Here is a 12,736-nt window from a genome sequence, read left to right on the forward strand (position 1 = left end):
CTCCACTTAATGTTTTGCTGGAATTCCCCTGCTCTTGATGTTGTGAGCATTTGTCTGGTTAAATGTTGTGTTTTAATTGTGTTTACTTGACCTCTTGTTCCTGTAAGTACCATTCCATTTATTGTTTTATTATCTATAGTTGTGTTTTTATCGTACCTTGTAACAACCTTTTGAGCCGATCTGTTTACATCACCAACCGACAATATCAATTAAGGTTATTGCTCCCTCTTACTGATGTCAAACAGGATATTTCAATGTGTGTTTATCCTCCAAGTCCCTGACAACAGTAACACTGAAATGGATTTCCCAACTTAAAAGTTGTTTCTGGTTCACATTCTATTGTAACAGGGATCATGAAAAACCTTGAAATTTCAAACTTCACCTTCTTAAAGGGGAATTTCAGTGAGTCTTGAAAGCTGACCATTTATTCAATCTCTAATTCTAAAAGGTATAAAATATTAACTTTTTCTAAATTCTACCGAATTAAGCCTATTATAGCTATATTCCATCACAAGGTTATAGGGATCTCGGAGGTTTGTACAGCTGGAGGAGATTACCGGGATCTCAGAGGGCTGTAGTCCTACAGGAAGTGACAGAGATCTTGGCGAGTTGGAGGACTAGAGTAGATTACAGAGATATCTGAGGACTGTAGAGCTGGAGGTGATTACAGTAATTTTGGAGAATAAGGCCGAAGGAGGTTACAGGGATCTTCAAGGTGTCTAGGTTTGGTTGAGGTTGCAGAGATCTCAGAGGGTTGATGATCTGGAGTTGGGTCAAGATTTTGGAGCACTGTAGGACTAGAGGACGTAACAGAGATATCAGAGAGCTGTAGGGGCTGGAGGAGGTTACAGAGATCTCAGAAGGGTTTTAGTCCAGAGGAGGTTAGAGAATTTGAATGCTGTAGGACTAGAGGACATAACAGAGATATCAGTGCTTTGTAGGGATGGAGGAGGTTACAGAGATCTCAGGATTAGAATATTAAATTTTAGCCATTGCCAGACTGGGAGCCAATGTAAGTCAGCAAGCACAGAAATTATGGGTGAATGGAGCTTGGTCTGAGTTAGGACACAGACAGCAGAGTATTGGATGACCTCTCATGTTTATAGCAGGTGAAAGGTGGGAAGCTGGCCAGAGCAGCCTTGGCATAGTCATGTATGGCTTCAACAGCAGATTGGTTGAGGCAGGGGCAGAGAGGAGTGATATTATGGAGGTCGCAATAGATTGTCTTAGTGATGGAAAGGGTATGGAGTTGGAAGCTCAGCTCAGTGCTAAATAGGACATCAAGGTTGTGAACAGACTGGTTCAGCCTCAGATGGTCACTGGAGAGAGGGATGAATCAGTGTTAATGAATGGATTTTGTGATGCGGGGCTAAAGACAATGGCGTCAGTCTTCCCAATGATTCATGACATGCAGCACCTGTGAACTTCTGGTTTTTACATTGATCCACCAACACAAGGATTAGAAATGCTTTCAAATCACTCCATGGTCTCACCCCTTTCCATCTCTGTAACCTCCTCCAGCTTCTGAGATCTCTATGTTCCTCCAACCACGGCCTCATATGCATCTTCTACTCCTTTTGGTCCATCACTAGTAGCTGTGTCATTAGCCATCAGGGCCCTAAGCTCTGAAATTCACCCTCCCCCCCGCCCAAACATGTCTGCCTCCCATCTCCACCTCCTCCTTAAAAATACAACTTTGAGTCCTCCCCTGACCAGAGATCCATTCACCCGCCTCTAGCATTCTCCCTCCATCTGGACACCACTCCTCCCTCCGCCCAGCCTGGCATCTTACCCGCTCTTGATCGTTTCATTGAAAACTGTCTGACATCGTCCATCACAATTTCTCTTCTCCCCTCACTCAACCTAACCTGTCCCCCTGTGAACTTGGTGCACTCCGTCTAACCCCTTGGTACATGACCACACCACCGAACATCGAGCCATTGTCCACAGGACTGTCACTGACCTCATCTCCTCTGGAAATCTGCCCTCTACAGCTTCCCTCATAGCCCTGCAACCCCGGACAGCCGGCTTCTACCTCCTTCCTAAAATCCAAACAGGACTGCCCTGGCAGACCCATCGTTTCAGCCTGTTCCTGCCCCACTGAACTTATTTCTTCCTATCTTGACTCTATCTTTTCTCCCCTGGTCCAGTCTCTTCCCACCTGCATCCATGACTCTTCTGATGCCCTATGTCATTTGGACAATTTCCAGTTTCCTGGCCCTAACTGCTTCCTCTTGACAATGGACGTCCAATCTCTCTATCCCAACCTCCATGCCCCACCAGGATGGTTTGAAGGATCTCTGCTTCTTTCTTGAACAGAGGTCCAACCAGTCACTGTCCACCACCACCCTCCTCTGACTGGCTGGACTTGTTCTCACATTGAACAACTTCTCCTTCAACTCCACTCACTGTGGGTACCCAGATGGTTCCTAGTTATGCCTGTTTTTTTGTGGGATATGTCAAACATTCCTTGTTCCAGTCTTACTCAGGCCCCCTCCCCCAACTCTTTTTCTGGTACATTGATTACTATATCGTTGCCGTTTCCTGCTCCTGAACTGGAAAACTTTATCAACTTTACTTCCAATTTCAACCCTTCTCTTAACTTTACATGGTCCAACTCCAACACTTCCTTTCCCTTCCTCGACTTCTCTGTCTACTAATATTCATTATAAGCCCATCCTCCGCCATTTCTGCCACGTCTAGTATGATGTCACCACTAAATGCATCTTCCCCTCTCCTCCCTTGTCAGCATTCCAAAGGGATCGTTCCCTCCGTGACACCCTGCTCCACTCCTCCATTACCCCTGACACCTTGTTCCCTTCCCACGGCACCTTCCCATGCAATCACAGGAGGTGTAATACCTGCCCTTTTACCTCCTCTTTCCTCACTATCCAAGGCCCCAAACACTCCTTTCAGGTGAAGCAGCGATTTACTTGCACTTCTTTCAATTTCGCATACTATATTCGCTGCTCATTTATGTGGTTCCCTCTACATTGGGGAGACCAAACGCAGATTGAGTGACCGCTTTGTGGAACACCTTCACTCATGACCCCGAGCTTCCTGTCACTTGCCATTTCAACACCACGCCCCCTGCTCTTATACCCACATCTCTGTCATGGGCTTGCTGCAGTGTTCCAGTGAACATCAACGCAAGCTCGAGGAACAACATCTCATTTACCAATTAGGCACACTACAGCCTACCGGACTGAACATTGAGTTCAATAATTTCAGAGCATGACTGCTCCCCACCCCCCCTTGTTATTTTTAGTTTTCCTTTTTCTTTTTCTTTTTATTTTATTTTCGTTTGTTTCATCATTCAATTTTTTTACCATGTATCTGCCCACTGGTTTTTTTCATGTTTGTGCTTTTGGCTAGGGATGTTCATTATTCAGTCATTTAACACCCTCTCTGCACTAACGCTTTGTCTTTCTACTACACCAGTAACACACCCTTTGCCTTTGCTCAATGATCTCCTGGTCAGTTATTCTCTGTGAACCTCTGTCCTAGCAACACCTTCCCTTTTGTTATCTTTTGCCCCACCCTTGCTTTATTTGCTTAAAACCTATGACATTTCTAATCTTTGCCAGTTCTGATGAAGGGTCACTGACCGTTAACTCTACTTCTGTCTCCATAGGTGCTGCCAGACCTGCTGAGCATTTCCAGCACTTTTTGTTTTTATTTCAACTCTTAGCCATCCTTCGTAATACCTCCTTCGCCTTGGAGTCTACCTTTATCTGATCATGCACCTGTAATTTGCCGTAAGATAATTTATAGAGGACTGGGTGTTTTAATGCTTTCCCTTTATTCTGCAAGCTTTTCTCAAGATGTTGTATGAATAAAATACTCCAAGGGAGTGGAAGTTGCAGGGAGGACTCCAGCACTGAATCATAAGAAATAGGCAATTCAGCCACTTGAACCTGTTCCACCATTCAATTAGAACATGGCTGATCGGTATCTTAACTTCATTTATCTGTCTTGGTTCCCTATCCCTTCTTCCCTTGTCGAACAAAAATCCATTGATCTCAGTCTGGAAAGCTCCAACTGACCCTCAACATCCACAGCTTTTTGGGGGCAAGAGTTCCAGATTTCAAAAGCAAGGAAAAATACGCTGAGCCTTTACAACGCTCTGGTTAGGCTACCACTAGTGTTTTGCATCCAGTTCTGGCCACTACACTTCAGGAAGGATGTGAGGGTCCTTGAGGGGGTGCAGGGGAGATTTAGCAGAATGGTTCCAGGGTTGGGGATTTTAGTTTTAATGTTAGATTGGAAAAGCTGGGGTTGTTCTCCTTGGAGCAAAGGAGATTGAGGGAAGATTTGATAGAGGTTTTCAAGATTGTGACAACTTTGGATAAGATTGACAAAGAAAAGCTGTTCCCATTAGCTGATGTTACAAGGGCTGGGGACACAGATTAAAGTCTTGGGCAAGAGATGCAGTGGAATGTGAGAAAGAACTATTTTACACAGCAAGTGGTAATGGCCTGGAACTCTCTGCCTACGAGGGTGGTAGAAGCATAGACAATGAATGATTTCAAAAGGAAATTGGATGGACACTTGAAAGAAATAAACTTGCAGGTCTATGGGGATCGAGCAGGGGGAGTGAGACTGACTGGATTGCTCCATGGAGAACTGGAATGGACTCAGTGGGCTGAATGGCCTCCTTCTGTGCCATAAATGACTACGACTCTATTTCCACTACCCTTTGTGTGAACAAGTGCTTCCTGTTTCACTCATGAACAGCCTGGCTCTAATTTTAAGATTGTGCCCCTTTGTTCAGGATTTCCCCAGCAGAGGAAATAGTTTTTCCATACTGGCCCTATCAAATCCCTTTATCATTTGAAACACCTTGATCAGATCCTGCCTCCACTTATTGTACACAAGTAAATAGAAGCCAAGTTAATGCACGCTGTCCTCATAATTTAACCTGTGAAGGAAACCTCACCTGTCAAATGGAAACATATTAATTTCATCATATGGAACACTATTTGAACTGTTACTGGACCTTGAACATAACTTGTTTAAAAAGACCACAGGACAGTGGCTGAAAACATGGCTGCACATTTGCATTCTGAGAGACAGTTGCCTGGAGAGATAATGGGAGTGTTCCCAGATTCAGTTAGCCAGATGGGTTTTGTCAATAGCGATGAGCAAAAGACATTGAGGGTCATTGTCTGTGGAAGAGACAGCATTCCACACCTCCCCCCACCCCCACTGAGTGTGGCTAGTAAGCTTTGAAGAATCAACAAACCTCACAGGTGAGCGTTAAAAATATTTTTTATTCATTCATGGGATATGGGTGTCGCTGACAAGGCCAACATTTATTGCCCAGCCCTAATTGCCCTTGAGAAGCTGGTGGTGAGATGCCTTCTTGAACCACTGCAGTTCATGTGGGGCAGGTACACCTACAGTGCTGTTAGGAAGGGAGTTCCAGGATTTTGTCCCAGTGACAGTGAAGGTTCAGCGATATAGTTTCAAATCAGGATGTTGTGTGGCTTAGAATCATCAAATCATAGAAAGTTTAAGGCACTGACAGATCCATGCTTATTGCTATTCAAACCCAGATTGGTTGCCATGCAGGCTCAGACTGCAGCCATCATAGTGGCAGATATGAGTAATCAAAGGGGCATGCAGAGTCTCACAGCACCAGAAATCTGTAGGAGCTCTAGGACAGGCAAAGACACCCACAAGACAGGCACGAAGACAATGCACAATGGCGATCATGAGCCAGGTATAGACCAGGTATCCCTTGTCACCTAGTGACCAGCCACTGGTCCTTGTAGTGGGCCAAAGAGGGTGAGTATGGCTGACTGGAATAGGATGAATACATTGTGTCTGCTGCCAGACTAATGGGCATAATTGTATACCAACTGCAGGTTAATGGACTTGTATCCCTTTCAGTGGCAGTACTTCCGGAAAAAAGACAGAAGCGCAAGGGGAGAGCCAACTGTGAAACAGCCCTGACAACCAATTTTATCTGCAGCACCTGTGGAAGATTCTGTCACTCTAGTATTGGCCTTTATAGCCATTCCAGAAGCTGCTCCACAAACCACTGACCACCTGCAGGTGCTTACCAATTGTCTCCCGAGACAAGGAGGCCAAAGAAGAAGACTTCTCTCCTTTAACATGTGGGGCCCACAGAGCCATGTGTCTGCAGGCAATTTGCACCCTCCACATCGGGAATCCTGCCAGCCTAGAAAAATCATGTGCTTGCTCCCCCTGCTTCTCTCTGAGCTTCTTGTCAAAATTCATCACTACTCCCTTGGAAGTCAAAGAATTTGCAAAAGTCCTCCAACAACACTCTAAGCTGTATTTCAACTAACTGTAGCAACATGACAACGTCAAAAGCATCATACCTGAAGGGAGAATGGTTAGCCTTTTACAGAATCACAGAATTGTTACAGTACAGAAGGAAACCATTCGGCATGCCGTGTCTGTGCTTGTTTTCCAAAGGGGCAATTCACCTAGTGCCACTCCCCCACCTTCTCCCCATAGCCCTGCACATTCTTCCTTTTCAGATAATAATCTGATTCCCTCTTGAATGCCTCAATTGAACGTGCCTAAACCACAATCTCAAGCAGTGCATTCCAGATCCTAACTACTTGCTGCGTGAAAAAGGTTTTCCTCATGTGGCCACTGCTTCTTTTGCCAATTACCTGAAATCTGTGCCCTCTCATTCTTGATCCACCAGTTGGAACAGTTTTTCTCTATCTACTCTGTCTAGACGCACCCAGAACTGGACACCATACTCCAATTGAGGCCGAACCAGTGTTTTATATAAGTTTAACATAACTTCCTTGCTTTTGTACTCCATGCCCCTATTAGTAAAGTCTAGAATGCTGTATGCTTTATTAACAACTGCTCTCTCAACCTGTCCTGTCACCTTCAATGACTTATGCATATATAGAGCCAGATCCCTCTGCTCGTGGAATCATAGGAATCATAGGATGTTTACGGCACAGAAAGAGGCCAATTGGCCCATCGTGTCTCTACCAGCCGAAAAAATGAGCCATCTTCTGGTTCATAGCCCTGCAGGTTATAGCACTCTGCACCCCCTTAAGAATTGTACCCTTTATTTTGTATTGTCTCTCCACATTCTTCCTACCAAAATGAATCCCTTCACACATCTCTGCATTAAATTTCATTTGCCACTTGTCTGCCCATTCCACCAACTTGTCTCTGTCCTTTTGAAGTTCAACACAACCCTTGCACTGTTTTGGGCAGCTAGATTTTTCAGCCGCACAGACATGATGGGCTGAATGGCCTCCTTCTGTGCCGTTATTTTTCTATGGTTTACTACGGTTCTGTTCACAATGCTTCCAAGTTGTGCATCACCCGCAAATTTTGAAATTGTGCCCTCTACACCAAGGTCTAGGACATTAACATGTATCAGGAAAAGTAAAGATCCTAAACTGAACCCTCGGGAACTCCTACAAACCTTCCTCCAGTCCAAAAAAACATCCATTAACTATTACACCCTCCTTCCTGTCACTCAGCCAATTTCATATCCATGTTGCTACTGTCCTTTTTATTCCATGAGCTATAACTTTACTCACAAGTCTTGTGTGACTCTGTATCAAATGCCTTTTGAAAGTCCATATACACTACATCAACAGCATTGCCCTCATCAACCCTCTCTGTTACCTCATCAAAAAACTCCAGCAAGTTAGTTAAACACGATTTGCCCTTAACAAATCCATGCTGGCTTTCCTTAACTAAGCCACATTTGCCCAAATGTCAATTAATTGTGTCCTGAATTATAATTTCTAGAAGCTTCTCCACCACAAGGTTAAACTGACTGGCCTGTAGTTGCTGGGCTTATCTTTACACCCTATAAAGGGTGTAACATTTGCAAATTCTTCAGTCCTCTGTCATCACCCCTGAATCGAAGGAAGACTTGAAAATTATGGCCATTGCCTCTGCATTTTCAACCCCTACTTCCCTCAGTATCCTTGAATGTATCTCATTTGGCCCTGGAGTCTTAACAATTTTATGTCCAGCTAGCCTATCCAATACATACTACTTATTAATTTTAAACCCTTCAAGTGACTGATTTACTTCCTTTTTCACCATGATCTGTGCAGAATCTTCTTCCTTTTAAAGACAGATGCAAAGTATTCATTTAATACCTCATCTATGCCCCCGCCTCCATGCATAAATCCCCTTTTTGGTCCCTAATCAGCCCCACTCCGCCTTTTCCGACCCATTTACTATGTATATGCCGATGGGAGACATTGTGATTCCCTTTTATGTTAGCTGCCAGTCTATTTTCATACTCTCTCTTTGCTTCTCTGATTTGCTTTTTCACTTCCCCTCTGAACCTTCTGTATTCAGCCTGGTTCTCAGTTGTATTTTCCACCTGACATCTGTCACAAGCACACTCCTTCTTCTTCATCTTAATCGCTATATCTTTCATCATCCAAGGAGCTCTAGATTTGTTTTCCCTACCTTTCTCCTTTGTGGGAAAATACTTTGACTCTTCCCGAACTATCACTTCTTTGAAGGCAGCCCATTATTCAGTTACCATTTTTCCTACCAACCTTTGATTCCAGTTTATCTGGCCAAGATCCATTCTTGCCTCATTGAAGTTGTCTTTCTCCCTGTGAATTATTCTTACTCTGCATTGTTCCATAACATTTTCTGTAGCCAACCTAAACCTTATGATACAATGATCACTGTCCCCTAAATATCCCCCTACTGACACTTGAGCCACTTGGTCCACCTCATTCTCATAAACCAGGTCTAGCAGTGCCTCCTTTCTCATTGGACTGAAACATATGGCTGTAGAAAACTTTCCTGAACACACTCTAGGAACTCTTGACCCTCCCTGCCCTTTACACTTCTACTGTCCCAGTCTATATTCAGATAATTAAAGTCATCCATTATAACTATTTTATCATTCTTGCATCTCTCTGTAATTTCCTTGCAAATTTGATCTTCTACATCTTTCCCACCAGTTGGTGGCCTCTTGACTAAACCGAGCAATGTAATTGCAACTTTTTTGTTCCTTAGCTCGAGCCAAATAGATTCTGCCCTTGACCTCTCTGAGTCAACACTGCAATGTTCTCCTTAATCAACACTGCCACCCCTCCCCATTTCCTTCTTTTCCTACTTTTTCTGAACACCTTGTATCCAGGAATATTTAATACCCAGTCCTGCCCTTCTTTGAGCCAGTTCTCTGTTATCACCACAACATCATATTTCCACATGGCAATCTGCACCTGCAACTCACCAATGATAGATTTACCACATTCCGTGCATTCACGTACATGCACAGTAACCCTGATTTAGGTTTTATTACTTTCCTGCTTACTCTGATCCCACCTAGTAACTTACTCTTTCTTATTCTAGTGCTATTTGTCTCTCCCAATATTCTGTGCAGCTTGATATTCCTCTCTGATATTACTTCCTACTTCCCACACCCATCCAAGTTAGTTTCAACCCTCCCCAATAGCACTTGCAAATCGCCCCACAAGGAAATTGGTTCCAGCTCGGTTTCGGTGCAACCCATCCACCTGTACAAGTCCCACCTCCTTCAGAGCTGGTCCCAATATCCCAGGAATCTAAAGCCCTCCTTCCTGCACCATCTTTCCAGCCACACATTCATCTGCTTTATCCTCCTATTTCTTTACTCACTTGTGCGTGGTACCAGGAGTAATCGGGTGATCACTATTTTTGAGGTCCTGCTTGCTCATTTCCTACCTAGCTCCCTAGGTTCTGACTGCAGGACCACATCCCTCTTTCTGCCTGTGTCATTGGTACCAATGTGAACCAGGCTGAAGCACATAGTGATGGTCTCTTGTCTAGGTGAACACATGTTCAGGTTAGAGTGATTAAGAGAGGATCTGCACAGTCCAAAATGGCAGATTGTGCACCAAATCAGTAAGAGAGGTTGTTTAATGTCACAACCTGCCTACTCTGCATGTTTCTAGTGCACAACGCAGCTGCGCTTGTACCCTTACAATGTTTTGCTTTTGAACAGTATTTTTTCAGTTTGAGAAGGGGGATGGCAGTGTGGGTGAGACACTTTCTCTCTTAAATATTTACATCATGAAGCAGCACTTTGTTTGTGTAAATTCTTGCCCCAGGTGGAACAAAGGGCAGCACAGTGGTTCAGTGGTTAGCACTGCAGCCTCACAGCTCCAGCGAACCGGGTTCAATTCTGGACACTGCCTGTGTGGAGTTTGCAAGTTCTGGGTGGGTTTCCTCCGGGTGCTCCGGTTTCCTCCCACAGCCAAAAAGACTTGCAGGTTGATCGGTACATTGGCCATTATAAATTGCCTCTAGTATAGGTAGGTGGTAGGGGAATATAGGGACAGGTGAGGATGTGGTAGGAATATGGGATTAGTGTAGGATTAGTATAAATGGGTGGTTAAAGGCTATGCCTGTGCTGGGACGAGGGAGCAGGACCCCAGGACATGCGCGATGCCAATATCATCACCCGCTATAAAAACAAAGGTGACCACGGTGAATGCAACAACTACCGTGGAATCTCCCTGCTCAGCATAGTGGGGAAAGTCTTTGCTCGAGTCGCTCTGAACAGGCTCCAGAAGCTGGCCGAGCGTGTCTACCCTGAGGCACAGTGTGGCTTTCGTGCAGAGAGATCGACCGTTGACATGCTGTTCTCCCTTCGTCAGATACAGGAGAAATGCCGTGAACAACAGATGCCCCTCTACATTGCTTTCATTGATCTCACCAAAGCCTTTGACCTCGTCAGCAGACGTGGTCTCTTCAGACTACGAGAAACGATTGGATGCCCACCAAAGCTACTAAGTATCATCACCTCATTCCATGACAATATGAAAGGCACAATTCAACATGGTGGCTCCTCCTCAGAGCCCTTTCCTATCCTGAGTGGCGTGAAACAGGGCTGTGTTCTCGCACCCACACTTTTTGGGATTTTCTTCTCCCTGCTGCTTTCACATGCGTTCAAGTCCTCTGAAGAAGGAATTTTCCTCCACACAAGATCAGGGGGCAGGTTGTTCAACCTTGTCCGTCTAAGAGCAAAGTCCAAAGTATGGAAAGTCCTCATCAGGGAACTCCTCTTTGCTGACGATGCTGCTTTAACATCTCACACTGAAGAGTGCCTGCAGAGTCTCATCGACAGGTTTGCGGCTGCCTGCAATGAATTTGGCCTAACCATCAGCCTCAAGAAAACAAACATCATGGGGCAGGACGTCAGAAATGCTCCATCCATCAATATTGGCGACCATGCTCTGGAAGTGGTTCAAGAGTTCACCTACCTAGGCTCAACTATCACTAGTAACCTGTCTCTAGATGCAGAAATCAACAAGCGCATGGGAAAGGCTTCCACTGCTATGTCCAGACTGGCCAAGAGAGTGTGGGAAAATGGCGCACTGACACGGAACACAAAAGTCCGAGTGTATCAGGCCTGTGTCCTCAGTACCTTGCTCTTTGGCAGCGAGGCCTGGACAACGTATGTCAGCCAAGAGCGACGTCTCAATTCATTCCATCTTCGCTGCCTCCAGAGAATACTTGGCATCAGGTGGCAGGACCTTATCTCCAACACAGAAGTCCTCGAGGCGGCCAACATCCCCAGCTTGTACACACTACTGAGTTAGCGGCGCTTGAGATGGCTTGGCCATGTGAGCCGCATGGAAGATGGCAGGATCCCCAAAGACACATTGTACAGCGAGCTCGCCACTGGTATCAGACCCACCGGCCGTCCATGTCTCCGCTACAAAGACGTCTGCAAACGCGACAGGAAATCCTGTGAGATTGATCACAAGTCGTGGGAGTCAGTTGCCAGCATTCGCCAGAGCTGGCGGGCAGCCATAAAGACGGGGCTAAAGTGTGGCGAGTCGAAGAGACTTAGCAGTTGGCAGGAAAAAAGACAGAGGCGCAAGGGGAGAGCCAACTGTGCAACAGCCCCGACAAACAAATTTCTCTGCAGCACCTGTGGAAAAGCCTGTCACTCTAGAATTGGCCTTTATAGCCACTCCAGGCGCTGCTTCACAAACCACTGACCACCTCCAGGTGCGTATCCATTGTCTCTCGAGATAAGGAGGCCCAAAAGAAAGAAAAAGAAGAAGTATAAATGGGTGGTTAATGGTCGGCACAGACTCGGTGGGCCGAAGGGCCTGTTTCAGTGCTGCATCTCTAATTTAAAAAATAAATAAAAATAAAAGGCTGGTAGACAAAGAGCTGCGTGTAACCGCAGCACAGATGCACAGATGCTTCTTTGTTGAGCTTAGTTTGAGTGCTTCATCCCAGCACTGTCTCACCTGGGCTTCACTCCACCCTGATAATCCGGGAGATACCAGACCAGCTCCTGGACAGGTTTCTGTCTTTTCCGGGAAAGAAACTGAAGCGAAGTTGAATTGTGGCATTCTGCACACGGTAAGTGTCTGGTGATCTATTTTCATACATGCATGTTGCCCGCTTCCTTGTTATAAGAGTTTGGTGTGATCGATAACCATTACTGGCACCAAAGGATAAAGATTACCAAATTGCAGCCGAGGCTGCTGGAGATTGGAGCATCAATTTGAAATTCAAGTGACCTGAAGGATTAGACTGTATCTGTCAGAGCCTCTCCTAACACTTGCCCTTCTATAAGCAGTGCACAGATAGATACCCCGGAGGTACAGGATAAGAAAGGGCAAGTAGCTGACAGAATTCTCCCTGCAAGGTTTGGGCAACAGGAGTAAAGAGTGATAAAAGTGGGAAAGTACTGGGAATACAAACAGTCAGTATCTGAGGAAAAAGGTCAGGACAGGTTAAC

This window comes from Heterodontus francisci, chromosome 9 (assembly GCF_036365525.1).
Source record: "Heterodontus francisci isolate sHetFra1 chromosome 9, sHetFra1.hap1, whole genome shotgun sequence".
Classification (NCBI taxonomy): domain Eukaryota; kingdom Metazoa; phylum Chordata; class Chondrichthyes; order Heterodontiformes; family Heterodontidae; genus Heterodontus; species Heterodontus francisci.